Source organism: Vombatus ursinus, unplaced genomic scaffold, assembly GCF_900497805.2.
Source record: "Vombatus ursinus unplaced genomic scaffold, bare-nosed wombat genome assembly UNPS02009824.1, whole genome shotgun sequence".
Taxonomy (NCBI): domain Eukaryota; kingdom Metazoa; phylum Chordata; class Mammalia; order Diprotodontia; family Vombatidae; genus Vombatus; species Vombatus ursinus.
In genome coordinates, this window is record NW_020949602.1 from 5,294,392 (window position 1) to 5,311,195 (window position 16,804).

Consider the following 16,804-nt stretch of genomic DNA (forward strand, 5'->3'; position numbering starts at 1 on the left):
TCTCGGAACTGCGATAGTCTGTTAGGATGACTGTCAGAATGGCAGGCCACCCAGCTCCCACAAGCCTCCCTTCAGCAAAACCTGACCAAATCATCATCAAAAAATACAATGAGAAACCACCACAGGCACAACTTCCCCCAGGGACTACAGAAGGAGTCAGCTTCCGGAGGCCAGAGGGCCAGAGAAAGGGAGGCCAGCCAACAGAGCCTGCACCGGCCCAGCACTGCCTCCCAGCACACCCTGATGGAGCCTGCAAGCTTCTGACTCTAGAAGTTCCCTGAGAAAGCCCCTAACTGTGAGGCCTGTGGGTGGGGTGGAGTGCTGGACAGTGGCTGCAGTAGGCAGCCCAGCACAGCTTCAACCAAGAGTCCCAAAGAGCTCCCAATGGGACAGAGCAGGCACAGGGGCTCGGAGATCCATCCCCGACATTTCTGGCCAGAGATGCTAAAGAGGGCCTGGAAAAACCCAGAGGGTCAGCATAGGACCAACCAACCCACCCACCCAAAAATGAAGCAGGGAGTAAATGCTGGCCCTGATACAAAGGCCTGGGTGAGGAACTAAGGTGGAGAGCTGAGAAAAGCAAAGAAAACACTGACCGGTACTAAAAATCGTTGCAAATCTAGAGATCTGCAAAAAGCGCTAACTCTACAGCAAATGGAAGCGGTAAGTCTTGGCTACCGAAAAGAAGCTGACCTGCACTGACAGAAGGTGTTTCCTCTCTGGGAGCTCCCAACGATAGCCCTCAGACCATAGGTACAGTCCCATCTCTGTTTTTGTGAGTAGGGAAGGCTTACTACTAACAATTATCTGCAACCGGAAGAATAAAAACCCCTGAAATATTAGTCCCTTTGATATATATCACTTTTCCCCTTCGGTCTTCACGTGCACAGTAAAGAGAGGCTTTGCTCCGTGTTATCTTCAGCTCCTTACTCTGCTCGCCTCAAGTGTCACCATCCAATCTAGCTGCTTTCACCTCCATCACCCGTCTGGCATCTGAGCCCTCTTCTGCCCACAAAGTCACTTAACGTCACCAAACTCACCACCTCTCCAAGCCCCTCCTGGCTGGTCTCCTGGGCTCACGTCTCTCTCCCCGCATTTCTGCCAAGCCAATCAATCTTGGATGCACGGTCACTGCTGTTCATCAAGCTTGCTATGGCCTCTCGAAAACCTAACCCCTTCAGCTTCAGTTGGGAAGCTCTCAATAACCTGGCCCCACCTTGCTTTCCAGCTTCAGTGGACATCACTTTCCCTAGATCCAGCCAAACTGGCCTTCTCTCTGTTCCTCACACACAACACTCCATTCCCATCCACCACTAAGCATTTGCACCAGCTGTGCCCCAGAACTACACACTTCTTCCTTCATCTCAGAATCCTTCTCCTCCTGTGAGATGCCTTTCCTGATCCCCACAACTGCCAGTGATCCCCCAAACCTTCTATTGAATGGCTTTGCTTTTCTTCCCTTCATACTTACTTTGCACATATCCTTCTATTTGTACCTGTGGCCTCCCTAGTTATGATGGAAACGCCTCGGGGAGGCCTGTCTCCCCAGCTGCTGAGAGCAGTAATTTGCCCCCAGGCTATCACAAGTGCTTGGTGACTGGTTGATCTCTGAGCAAATGTAAACTCTGGCCCAATCTCTATGGGAATGACTGATTCTACTAACTACAAATTAGTGGAATCAGAAATTTTAAGTTTTTCAGGAAAATGATAAATGTTGGAGAAGATATGGGAAAATCAGAATACTAATGCATTGCTGGTGGAGTTGTGAAATGATCCAACCATTTTGGAGAGCAATTTTGAACTATGCCCAAAGGGCTATAAAAATGTGCATACCCTTTGACCCAGCAATAGCGCTTCTAGGGCAGTATCCCAAAGAGATCATAAAAATGGGAAAGGGACCCACATGAACAAAAATATTTATAGCAGCTCTTTTTGTGGTGGCAAAGAATCGGAAATTGAGAGGATGCCCATCAATTGGGGAATGGCTCAACAAGTTGTGGTATATGAATGTAATGGAATACTATTGTGCTATAAGAAATGATGAGCAGGTGGACTTCAAAAAAAACCTGGAAAGACTTGTATGAACTGATGCTGAGTGAAGTGAGCACAACCAGGAGAACACTGTACACAGTAAAAGCCATGTTCGGCAATGAGTAACATTGACAGACTTAGCCCTTCTCAGCAATGCAGGATCTAAGACATCTCCAAAGGCCTCATGATAGAAAATGCTATCCACATCCAGAGAATGAACTATGAGGTTTGAATGCAGTTCGAAGCATGCTATTTGCTATTTTTTTTCTTCTGTTCAGTTTTGTTTCCTCTTTCTTAAGGTTCCTCCTATTGGTTCTAATTCTTCCTTACAACATCACTAATGTGAAAATATGCTTAATAGGAATGTATATGTAAAGCCTATATCAGATTGCGTGTCATCTTGGGGAGGGAGGCTGGGAGAGAGGGGGAGAAAATTTAAAACTCAAAAGCTTATGGAAGTGATTGTTGATAAATCAAAATAAATTAGTTTTAAAAAAATAGATTTTTAAGTTTTTACCATATTTCAACTGATATTTCCCCTAGTTTTCATTTTACTCTTTCATTTTTGAACATGCAGTAAGCCAAATTAGAGCAAATTTGTTCAAGCTGGACAAATTATGTATGTTCACACTATAAAGAAATTAAAGGAGCAGAGGAATTACTTCTCACAACTATGGCTGTGGATTGACAGTGTCACAGGCAATAAATGGAGAACTGTGATTATATAAAAATTGAAGTTTTTGTACAAACAAAATCAGTGTTGTCAAAATTAGAAGGGAAATAGTTAACTGAGAAATAAAAATGTTTGCAGCAAATTTCTCTGATTGAGATCTGCTATCCAAGATCTAAAGGACACAAGAACCAGAGCTATTTCCCCAATAGATAAATGGGCAAAGGATATAAACAGGCAGTTCACAAAAAAGCAAGCATCAAGAGCTAGATGAAAAATGTTCCCAATTATGAATAATAAAAGAAATTCAATTAAAACAACTCTGAGTTTCCATCTCATTCCCATCAGACTGGCTAACGCAAACAAAAAAGAAAATGACCATCCCTGGCGGGGCGGTGGGAGGGCAGGCCCAGTAACTTCCTGCTGATGGAAGAGCAAATTAATCCCACTATTCTGACCAACAGTTGAGAACTGTACCTTAAAAAAAAAATCACTCGACTGTGAATGACACCCTATGCCTTGGTCTTAGCACTCCTAGACTTATGTGCCAAAGGTACCAAAGAATGAGAGAAAAGATCAACAGGAACAAAATATACACAGCACCTCTTTTTTGCTGTAGCAGAGAACTAGAAACAAAGCAGGCGTCCATCAACTCAATGGTTAGGGGCTAGACAATTATGGAACAGGAATAGAATGGAGTATTCTTGTACCATCAACACTGACAAGGACAGATTCAGAAAAATCTGGGAGAACACACGGGGACCGATGCGAGGTCAACTGGGCAGAAAAGCAGGAAAGGAATTAATATGATCTTTGTAAAGGAAAACAATCATGGAAGACTTAGAGAGACTGATCAATGCAATGACCAATTACAGAGAACAGACAAAGAAGCCAACTACCCGCTTCTGACAGAGAGGTGATGGAATGAAGATGCCAAATGAAACATATGTTCTCAGATACAACCCATGTGTGGATTTGTTTTTGTTTGATTATACTAATTTGTTACAAAACAGGACTTTTAGGCTTTTATTCTTGGGGAGCTGGGGAAGTGGGAGGAGGGTGATAGTAATACCAAAAAAATTATAGAAGAAAGAGCATGAATAAAACATTTAGAAAAATACACAGAAAAAAGTTTTCTTTTACAACATGACTGACATGGAAATATGTTTTGCATGACTGCACATGAATAACCTGTATCAAACTGCTTGCTTCTCAATGAAGGGGTGGGAAAGGGGGGAAGGGAAAGAATTTGGAACTCAAAATTTTTAAAGACAAATGCTAAAAAATGTTTTTACATGTAATTGGAAAAATAAAACATTTTTTAAAATCTTAAAGAACAAATGAAAAAATTTTAAAGAAGATAATCTATCATACTACTTTGAGAAGATTGAGGCTAGCAAACATAAATTCCTCAAATTATCTATTTGCTTATTTGTGTATATTTTATACCTTTAACAGCAGGTTGAGGTCAAGGGCTTATTTTTTAACCACAATATCCTGCACACAGTAGGCACTAACTAAATGTTTATTGAAATAAATGGAATAAGGATGGGGGAAAAAAAAGAAAAATATACAGAAAAAAAAAAACAGAAAAAAGCTCAGAAGGAAAGAACAACCATAGCTGTGGAGCGCTGCACACATGCTCAGAGGCAGCTGACACATTAGTCTGGGTGAACTGCTTTTTTCTCCCCTTATTCTTCCACTGCCAGAGATGGCTCACTAGGTAAGGGAAGGAGGGATATATTCATAAAAGAAGGTGACATAAAAATAAAAGACACCAAAAGAAATGTAAAACCAAAAAGGACAGACTGTTCGCACAGAGAGGACCAGAGACAACTGAGGGCCAGTCCATGTGCACTGCTGGTCTCCTCCAGATGACAGAACTCCACAAAGACCAACTGGGGAGTTAACATATGTTTTGAAGTGTTTTCCCCATAACAATCAACTTAAGAAAAATATGCACTCAATTTTTAATCTTTTATTGTTGCCAACATAATTACTGTGTGTTTCAATTAAAATCTAAGGCACAATTAATTGCTGTTTCTTCAGCTATAAAATGCTGGGTTTGGACTAGCTGACCTCAGGGGTTTCTCTCACCTCTAAATCTACGATCTTATGAGTAACAGTCTTAATGAATGATTGGTCAAAATAGATGAAGAATGCTGACTGTCCAGACAATGACACAGACTGGGCCGGGAAGTCTACTGGGAAAACATATCCACATGCCAACTTCAGAAGGGCGCCCTAATGCCCACAAACCAGGCTCAGAACTGAGCCAAAGGGACCCTGCAGCTGGACCACACTGGAGAGACTGGCCCATGCTTTAAAGCACCCTAGGGGCTCCTGGTCAAAAGAGGACAAGCCAGCTCATGCCATTACACTTCCCGGGATGCTCCACGGCTGTGAGTCATAAAGCGGCACCATTTCCTAAGAGTTAGAATCACGGGTGATTCAAAGGGTGGTGGAGAGCTGCATGCTGGGCATCAGGAGGCAGTAGTGTATTGCCAAGAAGGCCTCATTTAGAAAACGTAAGGTCTGAAAAGAAGGCGGACTGTCACAGGGCAAAGGTGAGGCAAAGGTAAGGCACAGCTTTGTCCCTGGTACGCTAGAAGATTCCAGCACCTTAGACAGATCCTTCACCAAAGCTTCATGAGGCCCTGGACAAGAATCACTCTGGACGAGACGTGGATGAGCTGTGTTCTGCACTCCTGGAGAGGATGTCCTCTTGATCCCCAGGACCAACAGGGATTCCAAAGGACCCAGGATGAAGAAGGCTACCTTCCCATCTCCTGCCAGAAAGGTGATGGACTCAGTACAGGGTAAGGTAATACCTCTTTTGGAAAAGGCCACTGCAGGAATTTGTTTTTGCCTGACTACGCATATTTATAACAAGAGTTTCGTTTGGTTTGGGAGGAAGAGGGGAGGAGGAAGGAGCTAAGTGAGAGCAGGAACACTGATTTTTGTTCACTGAAAAAAATTAATTAAAATTTGGTGTGATAAGTAACAGGAAGCAATTTTTGCAGATACAGGGAAGATAAGAATGCTGGACTTGAAGAGAGAAGACATTTTTGAGTCCCAGCTCCAGATACAATTAGCTATAAACAAGTCACGTCACCTCTCTGAGACTCAGTTTCCTCATCTGAAAATGGGGAGCCTAGGATTTGCACTGCCCATCTGGGAGCACCACAGTAAGTGGAAAGAAGACTGTCTTTGGACTGTCAAGCAGCTAGGCCTGAATTCTGCCACAGATGACCTGTGTGAGCCTAAGTCAGTCACAATACCTCACTGGGCCTCACTTCTTCACCTGTAAAATGTAAGGAAGCACCCTTCTATTCAAAATCTAGGATCCCATAATTGGTACAACCTCTGAGGAGTTTTGGAAGAAAACATCCTATAAGCTCTTAGAGCACAGTATGTACGTGAGCTGTCATGACTGAAGATAATTTGACAGAACAAAGCTCTCGAGACCTATTAGACAGCTAGAGAAAGCACTGGCTGAGCGCTTACTACGTTCCAAGCATGGTGCTGAGCTCTACACCAGCTCCATATCACAAGAAATCTGAAGCTCCAGTGAAGAAAGGGACAGATCTCTCCCATGAGACAGAAGGAACATCCCCATGCCCCAAGAAGCTCATCTCAATTAGGGATTCTTCCAGCCCCCAGTGCCAGCCCAATGTCTGGCACACAGGAAACAATTAACAAAATTGCTGATTATTGATTATTTCCTGGGTAGGTGTATTGTTTAAAAAAAAAAAAAAAGCAAGACTTACAATACTTCATTTGTCGTTGTTAAAGGATTCACCCAAATTATAAGAATCTTAAATGTTAACAAGGCCATGCTCTAATATCCCCTTACAACTGCGGTACACCACTTTCCTATAGCAAAATACACAATTACAAAGTAGCCAAAGGAAAAAACTCTGCCTGCTCCACTCCTGAGTCTCCTACCTTCCCACCAAAAGCCTTCTCTGAAGACACCTCTGCCCGGGGCCCCTCTTCTGAATGGTGAGACCCGACCAGGGAACGGTACTCCACGCAGAACCCAGGTCATCCAGGCTCAATTCTCTCAGCTCTGCTCGGGACTTTCCTGACTTTTTCATCTTATCCCATCCCTCTTGTGGGTCCTTTTGGGATTCAGTCTCCCCATTAGAATGTAAGCTCCTTTAGGGTAGACACTATCTTTTTTTTATTTGTATTCCCAGCACAATGCCTGGTACATGATAAGAACTTAAGAAACACTCTATCCATACATACCCATCTATCTACCTACCTACCTCTCTATGGATCTAAGGATTTCTTATCAGCCTAAACCAAGAAGGCCCTTAAAATCATGGCATTGCCTAATTCCATAATCTTTGTGGAGTATTCAGGGAGGACTAGCACTTCTGATGGGAGGCCTTTTCAAGGTTGCTCGTCCACCTTTGGTATCCACCTTCACCCAACTCTCACCTGTGGTTCCGAAAAGCTACAGTCCAGCAAACCGTCAGCTAACCCAAGTTGAAGGTCACTGACGGGCCTCAGACCTCTCGGCGAGTTGAGGGAATTCTACCCCAAATATGTGACGACTTTCCCGGCGGAATGGGCAGATGAAACAATTTGTTCCAGTGGCCATGAAGGTAGCAAAAGCAGACGCAGTGGAACACTCAGAGTTTGGTCAGACATCGAAGACACCAAGGTCATCCACTGCCAGGCCATCACCAGTCATCTTGACTTTTGTCCTGCCACTAGACGTCCATGATTCAGGAAGAGAGAGTGAGGCTGACAACTAAAGACATCCCCCATAATGTCACCGGTCCTCTTCCAAAGAAAAGGACTAACAACTACAGTCGTTGTGGAAAGCAGCAAGAACAATGAAGAATAAGAAAACCCTAGATGAGGCTAACCACTTCTCAACCTCATCTCTGTAGATGAGGCTACAGAAAAACAGAAGGACTCCCCATCACTGAGGAAGAGGAGAGAAGGGTCCAGGTTCCTATTTTCTCAAGCTCTCCCCCTACCCATCCCTCCCAAAAGCAGCCCTATCAGAGCCTGGGGCTGAAGGGGCAGTAGATAAAGCTGTATTTGGAAACACAAGAGCAGAATACAAACCCTAACTCAGCATCTCACCAGCCCTGGGATCTTAGGCAAGGCACTCAACCTCTCACTGCCTCAGCTTTTTCACTGGTAAAATGGGGATAATAATAGCACCTACCTCCCAGGATTGTTGTGAAGATGAAAGAACAGGATGATATAAGGGCCTCCAAACCTTAAAACTAGATAAATGTTAGCTATTATCATCTAAGTCTCCTTTTCTTAAGGGAGGTGTTTGTTTATAATAACCATCACAATGTTATTTTAAAATTTAACTAATCTTGGGGCAGCTGGGGGGGGCAGTGGATAGAGCACCGGTTCTGGAGTCAGGAGGAGCCAAGTACAAATCCGGTCTCAGACACATAACATTCACTAGCTGTGTGACTCTGGGAAAGTCACTTAACCCCAACTGCCTCACCAAAAAAAAAAAAAGAAAAATTTAACTCATCTTCTCCCACCTACAAGTTGACATCTTCCCTTGAGAATCTAATCAAATCTTAACATGCCACCTTCTGGTTTAAATCTGAAAGATGAACAGTATCCCCACCACTTTATCTAGTTTATAATTTTAAATTCCTGATATAACATAAAAAGCCACATAATTACATGAGAAAATAAACATTCTACTCATGGAGGAGGCATTGGGAGGGGCTGACAAATTATTTCAACACTGCACTTTCTCTGGCTCTCCAGCTAGAAGCACTTTCTTCAGAACACTCATTTATTTGTTCTACAAGCATTTACTAAGCACCTACTGTAAAACTGGCACTAGACTATGCTGCGGAACATAAATACAAAATCAAAACAGTCCCTGTCCTCAAGCTTACATTCTATTGAGGGAAAATAATAAGTTATGGAGAAAATTAAATCCATAATGTGATCAAAACAATTTCTGGGATAAGGGCATTAATAGCTAGAGAATTAGGACAGCCTTCTGGTAGGGCAGGATTTTTAATGTGTTCCATCAATCCAAAAAGGATTCCAAGAACATGGATCAGAAAAATATTCACCTTTATTGTGCATTTTCTTTCACTTTCTTTCAATTACTTTTTGAACAAGATTATGTGAAGGGGTCCAACGGCTTCACCAGGTGGCCAAAGGAGCCTAGGACATAGCCGAAAGAACCTGTGCTATAGGAGATAACACGTCAGCTGAGTTTTCAAGAAAGCTAGAAATCCTAGTGGACAGAGCTGAAGAGGCAGCGGGCACTCCCGGAAGGAGGGGCAGCCTGTGTGAAGGCACAAAGGTGGGAGACACCAGGAAGGGTCAGGGAAGGGTGAGGTGAATGAAGGAGAGCCATACGCCACGAGCTGGGAAGGGAGCCTGGAGCCAAAGCGCAAAGGGCTTGAAAAGCCACTCTAGGCACTAGGAAGGAGCCCGGGAGCTTCCTGAACAATGAAATGACTCGAAGCACTGTTGCTACCTCCTTCCAACCCCTCTCCTCTATATCCCAGTAGCTCCGAGTCACCTTCCTAACTATCATAAATTCCTGGAGGGCAGGAACCAAGCAGCAACCAGTACTAGGCACAGTGCCTTACATTTATACTGTGGATGCATAATAAATACCTCCTGAATTGTTATTAAGTTGTACAGAAATAGCCTAAGAACACCACTTGCAATGCCTACAGCAATGAATAGCAATATTTCCTAATTTATAATCTTTCATTTATTTGAGGAAGAAATTTATTGTTACAGAACCAAATACCAGATTATATATACTGATAGAAAGATGTAAGGCTTTAGAACCAAATCAAAAGCTTCCATAAATTGACATCAAAAGACTTCTAGCAGGCTAAAGAGCAAAGCTGAGGAATTTCTAAGAATCTTTGTTAACTTAATCATTTGAGCTCATTAAACAATTGAATCTTTATGGTCTTTGAGAGCATTTTAGAGCCTTAATTTTTAAAAGATCATTTCAAAATGAGCCTGTCCAACACTGCCTGGCATTCACAGCTGAAGCCTCGAAGACAGGTTTAACAACTCCGCTGAAAGCGCCTGTCTCTTCTCTGGTTTCTATGGAAACAGCTGTCAGATTGGCAAAAATAGGACAGTACTTTAAATAATCATTCCAACAAAGTCCACCCACCAAGGAGGGGCCCAAAGCCCACTTGCGCAGGCCTCAGTCTGCCTGGTTGCACAGCTCGGATCTGAGGTGGGAAGGGCAGGTGTGCCCTCGGCTGTGCCCTTCAAGGGATCCTCTCTGCTCTACGGCCAGCCTGGCCCGAGGCTCCCCAAGGCTATTTCCCTCCCCCTGGACTTCTACTCCCTGTGTGGGGATGCTGGATGCTGGCCACTGGTGCTCCATTTCACTGGGACAGTATTTGAGGTGGTGGATGAAAGGGCTCTTACAGACAGGGTGCTGAGGAATGATTAAAAGGCTCTGGGGCAATTGAAGGAGAGAGTTTTTATTTGATTTACTTTGGAAGCTTATGAATTGACTTTCTGACGCATTAAACACCGGTGGGCTTCAAACAGGTTGTGCCAGTAACAGGCCTTTTTCAGGCCCTGAGCAGGAAGGAAGATGTCTCAAGGAGAAGGGGTCAAACACTGACAGACACAGTGCTTCTTTATGAAGAAACTCAACAAAAAATAAACCCTCCTCGCAATGAAGGCCGGCTGGCTGTGGCTGGGGAGCAGGTGAGCGCCTTTCCAGACTGTAACTAACCACACAACCAGCACCACCCCCATCAACTGGAGCCAGGAAGGGGGAGTGCAGGCAGGAAGTCTGGGGTTTCTGCATTCGTCCGGACCTGGGACAATTCCTGGCTGCAAGACCACTTTTGAGCTACAGTTTCTTTGTAAAACAGAGGTAATGACTCTCCCAGGGTCTGCCTTACAGCACTATTGGGAGGAAATTGCTTAATAAGCCTTAAATGCTACAGAAATAGGAGTTATTATTATCCCAGACATTCACCCTCTGAGCCCTCCATGCTCATTCTGCTCTCCTCCCAAACCCATCTGTTCTCTCCCTCTTCCCCTGCCGGGCCGGGCCCTCTCCTTCCTGACACAGCCCCTTTACCTCTCAGACCCCTCACAGGAGCTCAACTCAATATTTATCAAGCAACTACCACCACGTGCCAGGTATTGGGCTGGATGCTAGATTGAGAACCAAGAGACCCAAGTTCAAATTTAACTCTGCTACTTACTCAGTATGTGACCTTCCCACGGTCCCCAACAGCTGCTTTCACCCTCCATCCCTTCCATGTCCCCTGTACATATTTTGTATATTTACCTCATTGTTTCCTTCTTGCCCCCGCTCCCCTTAGAATAAAAGCCCCTTAAAATCTGCAAAGCATTTGACACATATTTTGTTTTCCTTCATATCCTCAGAACTTAACATAGAGCTGGCAAATAGAAAATATTTAATAAATGCTTGTTGATTGACATCTCATCTGGGCCTCTCAATAACCCGGTGAGGTAGATACTACAGATATCACCTCCATTTTGCAGATGTTTAAACGAGGGCTCAGTGATTTGCAAGGGTCACCCAACTAGTACAAGGGGAGGATTTGAATCCAGCCAGGTGTGCCCAGCAGGGGACATTCTTGAGAAGTGTGTGGAGTACAGATGAGGGAAAATGAAACACTGACACTGAATTAATCACTTTCCCCACTCCAACCTGCAATCTCCCTCCCCACTTGGGACTCCCCCCTCCCTTCACCATGCCTCTCCCCTCTCCTAACAAGCCCCCCTCCTCTCTAGAGCCAGGTCAGTTCAACAAAGATTTAAGGGCGTGGCTTGCACAAGGGACACATTCTGCTGAGGCCACAGCTTAGGGACCCAGAGAAGTAACCACAAGGCACACAAAGTAAAGCTTCAAAATAACACAAAGTGGGGGAGGGGGGCACACTAGGAAGCCCTCCTGTAAGAGGTGGCACACAGGCTGTGAAAGAAACTTAGGATTCTAAAGAAGTAAAAGAATTCTAAATGCTTTTATGTACAGGAAGGAGGCCCTTAAGGAATGTCTGAATTTCTGATGAATTGAAGTCAAAGGTTTTGATCAGGAACCCCAGCTTTGCTGCTTACTACCAGTACATAGGTTAGCTATTACTGTGGACGGGGTCTGAACCTACAACGTCACTGGTAAGGGGGACTCCCGGAAGAACTCCTTCTACTCAAGGCAGATCAATTTTTATCTCAGAGGGGGTTAAGTCACTTTTCACACAGCCAGGACATGCCAGAGGCACTCAGATCTTCCTGGCTCTGAGGCTATCATTATACTGCCATTATTATGAATTAGTATTCATTGTTACATGGGGTCAACTAGGTGGCCCAGTGGACAGAGCACCAGGCCTGGAGTCAAGAAGACTCCTCTTCCTGAGTTCAAATCTGGCCTCAAACACTTAGTAGCTGTGTGACCCTGGACAAGACACTGAACTGTTTGCCTCAGTTTCCTCCTCTGTAAAATGGGTCAGAGAGGGAAATGGCGATCCACTCCAGCATCTTTGCCAAGAAAACCCCAGGTGGGGTCAGAGTCGGATATGGCTGAAGGTCATTCATTGTTATTGTTGTCGCTATTACAATAGTATCTCCATCCACTGCGCCACAATGTGTCCACTATCGTCACTGTTACGTTGTTAGCCTGGGAGCTCCTTGAGAACATAAATTGCGTCTGTGTCCTTGTGGCCCCCATGCTCAGCACAGTGCTTGGCACAAAAGAGGTGCATCAGAAATGCCTGCTGACTCGACTTGTTCTTATTATCAGATCATAAATCACATACTTGGGGCTGAAGGGCCCTTAGAGTCCATCTACAGCGGAGGAAACTGAGAGCTGGCAAAGTGACTGGACCAAGGTCACAGAGGATGTTAACAGAAGAAAATGGATTCGAACCTGACTCCATGGGCCCCTACCTCCCTGCCCTGCTACTCATAGCCGTGTGGCCCCAGGGCGCCGGCGCCGGCCCCGCCCTCTCTCCGTAAGCCCCGCCCCTCGGCAGCCAAGCCGGCGCAAAGGCCCCGCCCCCTCTCGAGCCCCGGATGGAGGAAGCGCTCTCCTTTCCCTCTCCCGCCCTCCGCTACACACACGCCCTGCCCCTCCCCGGTCAGACCCACCCCCACTGTCCCTCGGGCCCTCACCAGGCCCCCTGGTCCCCAGGCCAAGCGAAGAGGCCCTGACCATCACCCCAAGTACTGACCCCGACGTCCCCTCAGCCCCAGGTGGCGGCGACGTTCGGAAGGTCCCCGGCGCAGGCGCAAACCCGCCCTCCCCCGTAAGGCCTGTATTTCGGCCTCGCAGCCCCAGGTGCTATCCCACCCAATCGTTTCCGATCCCTCGAGGGGGTTCCGCCCCTATTTCCTGCCCTCTGGCTCCGCCTCTCCCCTTCCGGGAGCCAGCGCGCTCATGCGCACGATCCCTTCTGGAGGAGGAACCTTCCTAGGCTTGTGCTCGGTGCGGGAGGGGGCCAGCGACGGGGAGGCGAGGCTGCCGCGGCGCTCTGGCGACCCCTGGCGACGGGAGGAGAGAGCGGCACCCACGAGAGCCTCGGAGGACTCTGAGAGCGCAGCGCCCCCCCGACACCTGTGCGTACGAAGGTGCGGCGTGGGAGACTGGCCCGCGCTCTGCTGCCCAGGCCGGGCAGTGCCCGGAGCGGGGACCTGGAAACCCTGCCTGCCTCTGCTCGCCAGCAAGGAGGTGGGGCCGAGTGGGGCACGCACCTCCGAGGGTCCAAAGGAGCCCTTGTCTGCACTAACTCAGGGGACTCCTGTGTCTGCCTTGGGCCTTTCTCTGTGTCTCCAGAGTTAGCACAGTGCCCGACACACAGTAGGGGTTTAATAAATGCTTGTTGCCAGTTGTTGTTGGTAGTCAGGAAGACCCCAGTTCAAATCCAGCCTCAGACGTTTCCTAGTTGTCCGACCCGAACAAGTCACTGAGCCTCTCTGTCTGCCTCAGTGTCTTCATCCAGAAAATGGGGACAATAATAGCCCCCACCTCCTAACGTTCCATGAATATCGAATGAGATTTTATTTATATAAAGCACTCTATAAGGGGATCCTTGGAAAGGGATGGTGTTGAACATAGTCATTCTTTCATTCACCAAGCATTCAGCACAGTTTTGGGCACACAGAAACAGTAAATATTTTTCATTCGTTCATTCAGTTAGATACAAAGTTGAGATAAAACAGACCCATCCTTATGCTGCTTAAAATAGTCACTTGAGTATAAAGACACAGACCAGATCATAGATTAGAACTAGAAGGGGCCTGAGAGGTGACCCAGCCCAAACCCCTGATTTGACAGGTCCAGAAATCAAGGCCCTTAAAAGTCAGGTGATTTGACCAAGGTCACACAGGTAGTATGTGCCAGAGGAGGGATTTGAACCCAGGTTCTCTGGGTCCAGGTCCAGCATGTTTTCCACCATGCTGTGCTGTCTGATGCCATGCTGCATGATAAAAACTCTACTGGACCAGGAGCCAGCCCAGAAGCTTCTTGGGACTAAGTAGGTCTCCCTGCAGGATGACCAGGAATGTGCAGAGAGAGGAGTCTCTGAGCAGTTGAGATGCCCATCTGGCATTGGGGCAGAGCCAGGGTTATCCCAGAAAAGAAGGAAACAAAATAGCAGTCGGGCCCTGGGCTCCCGCCTCTCCTCCGTGGTCCCCACGACCTGTACAAAGGAGGTCAGTCCTCCGTGGTCCCCACGACCTGTACAAAGGAGGTCAGTGGTGGTCCGGTCCCAAGGCCAAGAGGCCCCAGGATCCCCAGAGCTGCAGCAGATTCCTCCGGCGTCTTTCCATTGGAAGGGCATCTTCCCCTCCCAGCATACTGGGCACACAGAGTAATTAGCGGGAAGCTTAGACAAGGGCTCCCCAAGGGACCCAGGTGAAGGCAACAGTCACTTGAGACTAAAAACAGCTGATCAAGTCCCTGTTTCCCCCTAATTGTTGCTCCCTCTGAGCTTTCCAACAGCCTGGTTTGGTGGATACTACAGCTATCACCCCTGTCTGGTAGGCTCTTAGCAAATGCTTGACTGCTTGCTGATTGACTGACTGATCAACTGGCAACGAAGACTGCACCTCCTCTTCAGGTCAGTAGATGGTCTTTGAGTAAAGAGTATCAAAAAATGAATCCTCTGGCAGCGGTCCAGCTCTGGCTCCTCTCTGAGCTCACGTAGCGTGGTCCAGGGACGGCCGCAGAGGCCATCAGCAGGCCGGTTGCCAAACATTTCCGAATATTTGCGTTTCCAGGAAGCTGGTCTAAAAAGCTGCCAGCAAAAATCAGTCTAATTAGAGATTAAGGCCTAGTTTGCTATTAATAGATAAATTTGGCCATTATTTCTGAGTATGCTGAAAGCATTTATTCCTGACAACAGAAGCACTTGAATGTTGATGATTGGGGCTGGTATTTATTGGATAAAATTAGAAAGATGCCAAGGGCCTTCTCACAGGCCCGCTTTCTGGCTGATAGCTTTGGATGTCTACCAAATAAAGAGGAAAAAAAAATTTTTTCCAGCATGGAACTGAATTCTTCTACAAGATATAAGATGGCCACACAAAGAAAAGAATAAGATTTTTTTAAATGTAATAATAATAAAAATAATTTTTATAAAGCACTTATAGGGCAGGTAGGTGGTGAAGCAGATAGAATACCTGGCTTGGAGTCAGAAAGACCTGAGTTCAAATCCAGCCTTAGACACTTACTAGCTTTGTGACCTTGAGCAAGTCACTTAACTCTGTTTGCCTCAGTTTCCTCATCAGTAAAATGAACTGGAGAAGGAAATGGCAAACCACTCCAGTATCTGTGCCAAGAAAATCCCAAATGGGGTCCCAATGGGTTGGACACTGAATAACAAATATAGCACTTACACATGCCGGGCACTGTGCAGATACTTCACAAATGTTGTCTCACTTGGTCTTACAACAACCCTGGGAGGCAGGTGCTGTTATTACCCCCATTTTACAGATGAGGAAACTGGAGCAGACAGGATTAAGGGATTTGTCCAGAGCCACACAACTGGTGTCTGAAGCTGGATTTTATTCTGAACTTAACAATGCCAAATAAAATGGGTATTTCCATGTGAGTAGTAGAACAGAAAAAGAGGATTGTCCATGAAACTGAATCTCTATTATGTGCAACTTTTCTTTGCAAATCTATAGTAAATTCACCGTAGACCTTTCAAAGCTGTCCCTTCTATTTGGGCTTCTTTCTGGCCTTCCTAAAGAAAGGAAAAGTAGAACTCTCTGACATTTATTTTATTTCTGTGGTGAGGATTCCAGTGCACCTCATGGAGCAGGAGCTGGCCAAGCCCCTGACCCAGGCTACTTCCAGGGGGCTGCCTTCCCCTCCTTCACCCATTCTGCAGACCAGCCAAACCAGGGGACTCTTTTGCCACATAGCCCATTTCCAGTCTTCTTCCTAGACTCGCCCCCCAACCCCCCAGGCCTGAACTCTATTCCTTCCTCAATTTTTGCTTCATAGAATCTTTATGTTACTTATTTCAAAGCTCAGCTTTTCTGCATGAGACCTTTTCTGATCGCCCCAATTACTATTGCCTTCCCCTCAAAATCTTAAATGCTTAGATTTTCTATTTGATTTTCTAGATACCGATTGTTTCTCCCAGTAGAGCAGAAGCTGCTTCAAGGCAAGGACTGGTGGTGGTTGTTTCTTTGTCTTTGTAAACCCAATGGCCAGCAGAGAGCAAGTCCTAAATTGATAGATTACTGGAGAGAGATGCAGTGAGGCCTCCTGGCCTTCTCATTGCTGTGATCATTTTCAATATTCAGGATTCCAAAGTAGGACATAACCAGGCAGTTATAGGGCATAAGTAATGGGCGGGGGTGGGGGGGGAAACCTCCATAAAGTGTATTCCTGGGTTTCCTTCTCTCTTTTCTCTCCACAGAATCAGAATCAATCTTCTTATAAGTTAGTGATGATGATGGTGGTGATGTGTTCCCACCTCATTCCTCCTACAGGTCTTACTTATCCTTGAACGACCATACACACACACACACACACACACACACACAGCCTTTCACCATGGTCTGCACAACTTTAATAAATGTTGAGTGAATGTAAACAAAAAGGGACTGCTCATATCT

The 16,804-nt window shown here is 45.9% G+C and overlaps 1 protein-coding gene across 3 annotated transcripts in view; it reads right to left on the minus strand.

The window, feature by feature from the left end:
- OMA1 (OMA1 zinc metallopeptidase) overlaps positions 1 to 12,980 on the minus strand; it is a 68,025-nt gene extending 55,045 nt beyond the window's left edge. For all 3 annotated transcript variants that reach the window (XM_027852819.1, XM_027852820.1, XM_027852818.1), the window contains exon 1: positions 12,907 to 12,980. The gene's annotated coding sequence lies outside the window, so the exon portion shown is untranslated. The remainder of the gene's footprint in view (positions 1 to 12,906) is intronic.
- Between the last annotated feature and the right edge of the window lie 3,824 nt (positions 12,981 to 16,804).